This window comes from Papaver somniferum, chromosome 7, assembly GCF_003573695.1.
Source record: "Papaver somniferum cultivar HN1 chromosome 7, ASM357369v1, whole genome shotgun sequence".
In the NCBI taxonomy this organism is placed as follows: Eukaryota; Viridiplantae; Streptophyta; class Magnoliopsida; order Ranunculales; family Papaveraceae; genus Papaver; species Papaver somniferum.
In genome coordinates this window covers 102435094-102444914 of record NC_039364.1, presented here as the reverse complement: position 1 = coordinate 102444914, position 9821 = coordinate 102435094, and the positions used below count along the sequence as shown (strand labels likewise).

The 9821-nt window shown below is 36.3% G+C and overlaps 1 long non-coding RNA gene across 1 annotated transcript; it reads right to left on the bottom strand.

The window, feature by feature from the left end:
- Positions 1-8658: 8658 nt before the first annotated feature.
- On the bottom strand, positions 8659-9592 carry LOC113292858. The gene is made up of 2 exons (XR_003331909.1): positions 9444-9592; positions 8659-9003 (listed from the first exon to the last, which is right to left on the bottom strand). It is a non-coding gene; the product is annotated as an uncharacterized LOC113292858 (long non-coding RNA).
- Positions 9593-9821: the final 229 nt, after the last annotated feature.

Here is a 9821-nt window from a genome sequence, read left to right as displayed (position 1 = left end):
CTACATAAAGCTTGGTGAGGTACTTGAGGAGCTAGAAGACGTTAAGAAAACAAGGGGATCAAGGATTACAATATCAGATGACGATCCTAAGGAAGGCGAACCACAAACTATGGAAGAAAAGGTGGCTACACTGCAAACAGACATGAAGTCAATTCAAGTTACCCTTCAGGAGTTGAGTGAATGTATTCGTTCTCATACACCCAAGCCAAAGACGAAGAAAAAGATTACACCTTCACCTGAAACTTCGGAAAAAGATGATTCGGAAGACGACGATTCGGAAGAAGAAGAATAAGAGGATGAAGATGAGGAGGAAGAAAAGAAGAAAGAGTTTCTTAAAAGTCCTACATCAACTAAACCTCATGGTAAGAATCTGAAAATTTATTTTCGTGTTGATATTCCACTTTACGATGGGAGTGTCGATGTAGAAAAATTAGATGATTGGATTGAACGTCTAGAGACGTATTTTTCTTTCTTTGAATATGGTTCAAAGGAAAAGATTTCTTTTGCGGCATTGAAGCTACAAAAGCATGCTCTAACCTGGTGGAAATCTTATCAAAGACAAAACCTAGGTAAGGGAGTATTATCGTGGAAAAGATTCAAGGCAGTTGTAAGGAAACAGTTTTAACCGGTTGGCTACCTTGAGGAGAGATGGTTCAAGTGGTACAACTTGAAGCAGACTTCCAACCAAACCGTACAAGAATATACTTCAGAATTTCAGAATCAAGCTATGGTTTTGGATTTAGACTTGGAAGATTATGTTATCTATATGAAATGTATATCCGGGTTCCATGAGTATACACAGAAGGAGTTGAAGATGTTTTCGGTGGATACTATCTCCCAAGAAAGTATAAAAGCTAATGCCATCAAAGGCAGGCTGAAGAAATATGATTCAAAGGGAAATACTAAAGTGAAATATGATTCAAAGGGAAATACTAAGGTGAAATCTGGAGGTACCACTGTGAAAGGAGGTGAAAGGAGCAAATAAGAAGGGAAGTCTAATGACAAGGAAGGTTTGTCTCGCAACCATTGCAAGCAAACATGTCATGTTGTCGACAAGTGTTGGGTTAAGAACCCTCATCTGAAACCTAAAGGGCTGCAGAGGAAAGAAGCCAAAAAGGCAGCACTAGTCGCTCAAACTCCAAAAGTAGTCCACTGACTAACGGAACCCAATTCAAAGCTTTCTCTTATGACAGGGGCAAAAGAAATACCTTCAAAATATGATCTTAGGGAGCGACTCTTCAAAATGAAGATGCAAGTCAAAACTTCACTAGTTGATGTTGTTATTTATCCGGGAAGTCAGAAGAATTTACTTTCAAGTTCTTTGGTGCAGAAGTTAGGATTGAAAACTTTCAAACATCCAAAACCATACCCTTTAGGATGACTTCAAAAGGAATGGGGCTTACAAGTTTCACAACAGTGCACGTTCAAATTTTCTCTAGATGAGTCATATATTGACGAAGTTACATGCGACGTAGTTCCTTTGGATGTTTGTTAGGTGGTACTAGGTAGTCCTTACCTATGGGATATGTTAGAGCACTGCTCGATTGAACCCACTAGCGTTGGTATGTCAATTTAGTTGTCAATTTTAGTTTCCAAAATGCATTCTTGATTTAGCATACTAAAGATAGTTTCGGACTAGATTAGGTCTAAGAAGTTGAATCGAAGCTATCCTTAAAGGATGAAGATTGAAGATTGAAGACTACAAGAAGACATCAACAAGTACTTCATCAACAAAAGTATGTGATTGATGTCATTTGGATTCTTGTTCAATTCTACCTTTCTAATCTATCAAGATATTGCTCACTACATGGAACAATTCCGATGACGGTAAATGTACATTTATGTATATATACTTGAGGTTATTTGATTCATGACCTTTGTGATAATAACCTTTATCCCTATAAAGGATCTCATGTTATAGTGAATGAGCTTGCGAATCCAATGAGCCAAGAATCACTCAATTCCGATTTATAACGGCAAAGTTATGAGTGATTTAAGTTCATTAGTAGGAAAAGTTCCATGGGCTTTGGAGTGGTCCGCGAACTTGGGCCCACTACGTAACTAAAAGGGATTTTTGGTCAAGTTGGTGATGTTTCCTTATCTAGGCAAGTTTGCTATTGGTCCAAACACTTTTGATTACCATATTATAGTGTTTGTGATTCCTGCCTAAGTTAAAATGTGATTTATTCACATAAATATAATTTTTGCTAAATAAGTTATTTATTTAATTATTTTGGCAAGAGTTTTAACTTAGGTAAGACTCTCTTATTTAGGAGAGTCTTGTAAAAGGAAAATAGCTTTGCTTAGCTTCCAAGCTATTGTTCATTATAAATAATGAGTTCGCGAGTTTACACGTTTTCATCCCTTTGGAAAATTGGCGTAAGCTCTGCATGTTGTTTTGCACGTTTTCCGTTCTTCGTGAACGAGAGTGAGATAAAAGTCTTTGTATTAGGGATCACAAATCCAAGTTGGATTTAATCTTCGTGATTGATCATACAACTTGTAATCTAGGTTTCTGTATATTCTAAGGTTTTCTCTTCTGATATAAAACCATTCAAGAGTTGTTAATCATAAACCCTAGGTTTTGATAGATTTCAGTTTCCGATCATATACCAACACTTGTTAGTCGAAATCGGAGACTAGAAAGAAAAACTTCTTTTGAGGCATCTCGCAAAAATCCTTGAGAAGTTTTAAACAAGATATCTCTAGATTTATTCTAGTTGTTCTTGTGGTAGATTTATTAGGGTTTTCTTAACTTGGAAATTGATCTTTGGAATCACCCAAGTTTACTTACGGAAATCAGGTTCACGGACTCCTTGTGTGTATGCATACTGATTGTAAGTCAAAACCCTAATCTACAAGTTTGTTTTGATATTACGTTTACCTAGTAATTGTTTTTATCAAAATAAACACAAGATTTCCAAAACCTTGATTCACATCTAGAGGGAAATCAAACTGGTGTTTTGTGCAAACATAATATCAAATCGTATCGATCGTTGTGGTGTATCTTCTAAAGAGAACTTTGGGTTCTGCTAGAAGATTTGCGTGAAGAGTTCTTAAAGAGAATCGGTATTCTGCTAGGAGTTCTACAAGTGCTGAAGAAGGTATTACATCTAGTCCGAAGAGGTAGTAGGAATTTGGTGTAACAGCTTATTATCAGTGTGTGTTTATTCTGGACTAGGTCCCGGAGTTTTTCTGCATTTGCGGTTTCCTCGTTAACAAAATCTGGTGTCTGTGTTATTTATTTTCCGCATTATATTTTATTTATATAATTGAAATAATACAGGTTGTACGTTAATCAATCATAGTTGTTAAATCCGACCTTGTTTGTTGGATAAGACTTGATTGATCTTGAACAATTGATTTTGTTATTTTCACATTGTTAGACCAGTCTGGACTAACCCTATTTCAAGTGGACACTGTGTTGAAATATTCCTTTAGTGATTGTTGCTTAAAGAGGTTTATACACGGTGGATATTGAATAGGTTGTGATTAAAACAAAAGAATTTGTTTCAAGAGCTTCACACTAAAATCAGGTTTACGGACTTGTTTCTGTTTAACTTTGATTGTGTTGAAATAGAGATATTAAACTCTTTTATATACTTTACTCTAGATTGAGTCTGACTGTCTACTTGATTCTCTAGAAAGTTTATTGGAGCTTGTCTATTCAGATTTCCAAACGAAATATTGGGTGGTGTTGTTAGACCTACGCTTTTTCAATCGGTATCAGAGCGGGCAAACACGCTAAGACCTCATAAGTCTATGTTTGTAGCAATCTGATTCTATAGACAGAGGTGCTATCTCTATAAACGTACCACCAGCCTTCGATGACACTAATTACTTATGGTGGAAAATTGCTATGCGAGCTTTTCTTCAAGCACGTGATTTTCAATCATGGGTATATATAGTTAATGGCTATGATGCTCCCGTTGTGGCAGTTGGAGATGTAAACGTTCCCAAGAACATTGGTGAATACAGTCCTTCCGAGATACTTGTTGCAAAGAAAAACTCCGACGGTTTGAATGCTATCATCCATGCCATTACCCCAGATCTTCAGCACCACGTGACTACGTGCAATAAGTTTAAAGATGCTTGGGATATCTTAGAAACCGTATTCGAAGGGAATGTCCCATAGAAAGAAGCAAGGCTTCAAAATCTAGCTTCTGACTGGGAAAACCTTCGCATGTATGATGATGAAACATTTGATGAGTTTAATCACAAAGTGTCTGAAATTGTTAATGCACCTTTTGCATTGGGTAAGACTATTCCTGAAAAGGACATTGTGATGAAAATTCTCAGGTCGTTACCATCTAGATACGATTCTAAGAAATATGTCATTGAAGAAGCAAACGATCTTTCTACACTCTCCAGAAATACTCTTGTTGGAAAGTTAAAGATCTTTGATAATGAACATGCTAGAAAAGAGGTGATTTCTCTTAAAGTTGCAAACAATTCTGAATCCTCTAAAGATAAATCTGGTTCGCCAGATACTAAGGATGTTACTCCTCGACAATTTAGAAAATTCTTGAGAGACAGGAAAAAGAGTTTTTCTAAAGGTGCAACATCTCCTAATGATGATGTACAATGCTATAACTGTCGAGGTTTTGGGCACTTGTCTGCAGTATGTCCTAGCTGGAGTCGTAGACAATCGGCATATGCAGCAGACTTGCCTACTCTTGATGATGGACCTGAATATTATAATCCTCAAAAGCTCATAGGAGAGGTTGCATTAGCTTCTGGAAAAATTCTTTCTGATACTGATTCTGATTCTGACGAAGAAGTGTTCTATGATGATCCAGTAGCTAATAATCTTCTTAAAGAAAGTCATCGGAAACTCTCGGAGGCTGAAAGCACCATTTTCAGTGAGAAAGTAAAATATGAAAGACTTCGTAGTTGGAATAAATACTTGCAAGACCAACTTGATTCTATTGGTGCAAGAGATTATCTCAACGAAATACGAAAGCTTAAAGAAGAAATTGCCGAAGGTCGAGATCGGGAAGTTACTCTTCAAGCAAAGCTAGATAACTTGGAGAATATTGAGATGAACTTGTTATTTGATTCGGAACGAGAAGATCTCAAAGTTCGATGTGAATAATCCAAGAATAATCTAGTTATTGCACTTGAGAAGGTCAAAAGTTTGGAAGAAGAAAACTTGAGCTTAAAAGAGAGTTTGTCTAGAAATAGCAGCTCAGATAAATTAACCTCGATATTGGTAGCATGTAGAATTCATCGCGATACACGTGGATTGGGCTATGAAGGAATAGACGCTCCTAGTATTTGCAAAGAGGTAAAATTTGTCAAAGCTAAATATTCTTCTCAACCAAAACCTTCCACGGTTGACAAAAGTAAAGTATCTCTACCAACTACGGATCGCGAAAATAAGAAATCCTGCCAAGCTCCAAAGCAAGCACATACACACTCAGGTAATACTAAAAATAACTTTTTCATTATACAAAACATTGTTTTTATTGTGGAAAACCATGTCACTTGCAAAGGAATTGCAGATTTCTTAAACGAGATAAAACCAGATATGATTCTGTTAGGATAACAAGATCTGATGTTCCAAACTGGAGAAAAACTGAGTCTCATAATATCAGTTCTTTCAGTATTCCCCCAAATAAGTTTCACAATTATATTGGGGAGAAAAAGAAATACGTTGCTCCAAAAGCTACTCAAAAATGGTACCAAAGAAGACCAATAAAGCAACGAGTTCTATTAAGAAGGATCTCCCAGACAAGAGTTTGACAAGGGATAACATCTTAAAAAGGTATGGAACATTTATTGAAAGTTTCAAGGAAGTTTTTAATTTCCTAGACTCCATGCATGATTCTGTTTCGAATACCTGTAGTGAGCAAGATTTTGCTCACCTCAGCACAACCTGATTGTGTTGAAAGTGCATCCTCGCCAAGAAGCCGTAATGAATGCCGTGAGGATTGCAAAAGAATTGGGGCGCACATATTAAGTTGGGAAATTTCTGAATATGTGGAACAATTTATTGTTTCAAGCTGAGTTTAACTCGCTTATATATATTCCTCGAAACGTGTGTTGGTAAGCTTTCGCTTCAATCAAGTTTATCTTCACCTAGTGACGAAAGTCATGAAAAGTTTCAAATTACTTTGAGAATTGCTCTGACGTGAATCGGTCTGTGAATAACGGCTACATAGCGTCCTCTAAGAATGTCTCAATGATTGAAATGAGAGTTTAGATTACATAACCATGTATTCCTTGAACCGAAGTTTTCGAACTTTGTTGATCAAGAGAAATCGGAAGGATTGTGGAATTGGCTTGCCAAGTCCGCGAACCCAGTCCGCAAACTCAGTCCGCGCACTGTCGGAAGTTCTCGACCGAGAAATTCTGCTGGATATTCCAAAACTCGTTTGTGTGCTAAGTCCGCGAACCCAGTCCGCGAACTGGCGGAAGTTCTCTTTCCGAGAATTTCTGCTGAGTTTGGAAAACTCAACCGGTTTACTTAAGTCCGCGAACTTGTTTGTGAACTTAAGAGGTTATGATCTAAATATGTGCTCTGAACAAGAAACATTAAATTACTAAGGAATGCTTTATGCAAATCGTGGCTATAAAGTTCATGAGCCGATTCAATCGAATCGAATCATATTTGTTTCAATTGTGTCTTGTGTAGTTACATAAGATCTCATATCAATTGAACAACTCTCTAACTAGTTCATTTGATTCAATTGAACTAGTTATGGTGAAGAAGAATATGGTTATATAGAAGTGATCATGTGGTATATGGTTTATATAGAAGTGATCATATGGCTAGATACCACATGTATGAGTCTTAATTACCTAACTTGATTTGTGATTGAAATTCTTAAGTTTAACAGGTTAGAAGCAATTATCAAAGCCACGGATGTTGGTTTTTATTGTCAAAGAAACTTTTTCATACTCTTATGGTAACCATTCTTGGTGTAAATCCTTGTGGAAAAGTTGATTCTTCCTTCTAAGTATTTCAAGTCTTGTTTATACAAGTTTGTATCTTAGAAAAGATGATCACATATTGTGTATTGTTACCATGAGATGGTTCTAAACTTTTTAGTAACATGATCTCATGAGAGACTTTCAATGATTGGTTCTTAAATCATATCTCCTTGTAGGATTTCTAAGATCCATTTTAAATCCTTCTCTCTGGAGTAAGGTCGCTCTTGTTGTTCTTTCGGGAATGACATCAAATGGGGGAGAGTTCTTTTGAACTTGTGCTTAATGGTAATATCTTGCGGGATGTGCGGCTGTGGAATTTTATAGGGGTTATCTTGTATCTTAAAACTCCTTGATGAATGCATTTAGATTCGGCTTTATGATTGCATCTAAATTAAGTTGGTATGTAATTTTCTTTTATTCTATGAAATGTCTCTTGTGGAAATTTCATTGTGATCCCGTTCTTGTACCTTTGCCAATTTTATTGACAAAAAGGGGGAGAAATAATGTAGTTCACACTACAAATACATATGGTTTTCGGATCATTGTGTAAGAGGGAGTGGTTTCCATAATCGAGATTGGGTATTGACTAAGGGGGAGTGATACATATCACTGTAGTATTATTGTCAAAGTTGTGATACAATGAAACTTTGATGTTGTGTAATAATACTATGATGGATCTTCAACAAGTACAGGATGAACACATGAAGAGTTGAAGAACCAAGGAAATCAAGATTGTAGTTTTTACTTTTAACAAGTACAAGCCATATGTAAAATGGTTTTGTCACTAAAATTGACAAAGGGGGAGATTGTTAGAGCACTGCTCGGTTGAACCCACTAGCGTTGGTATGTCAATTTAGTTCTCAATTTTAGTTTCCAAAATGCATTCTTGATTTAGCATACTAAAGATAGTTTCGGACTAGATTAGGTCTAAGAAGTTGAATCGAAGCTATCCTTAAAGGATGAAGATTGAAGACTACAAGAAGACTTCAACAAGTACTTCATCAACAAAGGTATGTGATTGATGTCATTTGGATTCTTTTTCAATTCTACCTTTCTAATCTATCAAGATATATGCTCACTACATGGAACAATTCCGATGACGGTAAATGTACATTTATGTATATATACTTGAGGTTATTTGATTCATGACCTTGGTGATAATAACCTTTATCCCTATAAAGGATCTCATGTTATAGTGAATGAGCTTGTGAATCCAATGAGCCAAGAATCACTCAATTCCGAGTTATAACGACAAAGTTATGAGTGATTTAAGTTCATTAGTAGGAAACATTCCATGAGCTTTGGAGTGGTCCGCGAACTTGGGCCCACTACATAACTAAAAGGGATTTTTGGTCAAGTTGGTGATGTTTCCTTATCTAGGCAAGTTAACTATTGGTCCAAACACTTTTGATTACCATATTAAAGTGTTTGTGATTCCTGCCTAAGTTAAAATGTGATTTATTCACATAAATATAATTTTTGCTAAATAAGTTATTTATTTAATTATTTTGGCAAGAATTTTAACTAGGGGTGCCAACGGGTCCTATCGGGTCCGGGTAGTATACTACCCCAAACCGGATCCTATTATTTCCTCCGGTTTCGGTTCCGGTTCCTAAATTCATGGACCCAGAACCGGACCCTATTAAATAACCGAGTACCCGCCGATTCCGAGTATCAAACGGGTATTTGATGTTCAATTTTACACTTTTACCACATAATGAAAATACACATCAATACATTGACGAAAATCCCAGAGCTCTGTAAACTAGCAACGCATACAAAATAGCAACTTAAAACACATAAAACTTTCGCCCAAAAATACATGAGGACTAAGTACGGCAGTTCCTGGAAAGATATAACACAACCTCTCCTCCCCATACTTTCCTTATCCCCCTCAAAAAGTTCTGCTTATTTTTTTTGACAGTAGATGAAACAAGTGAATCACAGGGTTCTTCGATATGTATCCAAATCTCCCCATCTCGTGCAGAGATTGGACAAACGATTCAAATAATCTCCCCATCTCGTGCAGAGATTGGACAAACGATTCAAATAGCTCAATTGTTGCACCTGTATACAAATGATAATTATTGACAGTTGAATCTATTAACCACTATAATAAGATCCAATATGAGTATAGATGAACTGTCATAATATATAATTGACTTCCATTTTGACAACTGATTCAAACTTCAAAGCATTCAAAAAAGAAATTCGTAATCAACACTTTATCAAACATATTAGGAGCATCACCTATTTCATAATCATTTTACATATGTATCAAATTGAATACCAATTTTCAACTGTTACCATGAACAGAAATTCAACAATAAAATGTTGATTGATCAGTTTTGTAAGGAAATTAAACTCGATGCAAAAATATACAATCAACCTTCATTAAAACGTAATAAAATAACTTGGGAATTAATCATTAAGCACAATAACTCCATTGATCGAATGATTTCTTAAACTCAAAAAGATCTTACAAAGTAAAAAATGGAAAATCTTACCCCATTAGATCCAAGTGATGTTCAGTTAGAAAAATGAAGAAGATAGGGATGAAATCATAGTAATTCATCCTAATTTAGGTTCTCAAAGAGAGAATTAATTTGAGTCTAGAAAGGGAAAGACGGAAAGTTCAAGAGAGTTAGATGCCTGTTCCTGAATTATCATGACTAACTTATCCTTTTTAGGTTTTGCGCAGAAATATGTCGGGTACCCGCGGTTCCCGGGTACCCGACGGGTTGACCCACTAAGGACCCGAAAATAAACGGTTCTTTATCGGGTCTACCCGCCGGTACCAAAACTACTAATGGGTCTAGAATTAGGATCCGAAACCGGACCTGAATCAATCGGGTTCGGTTCGGTTCCGGGTAATCGGGTACCCG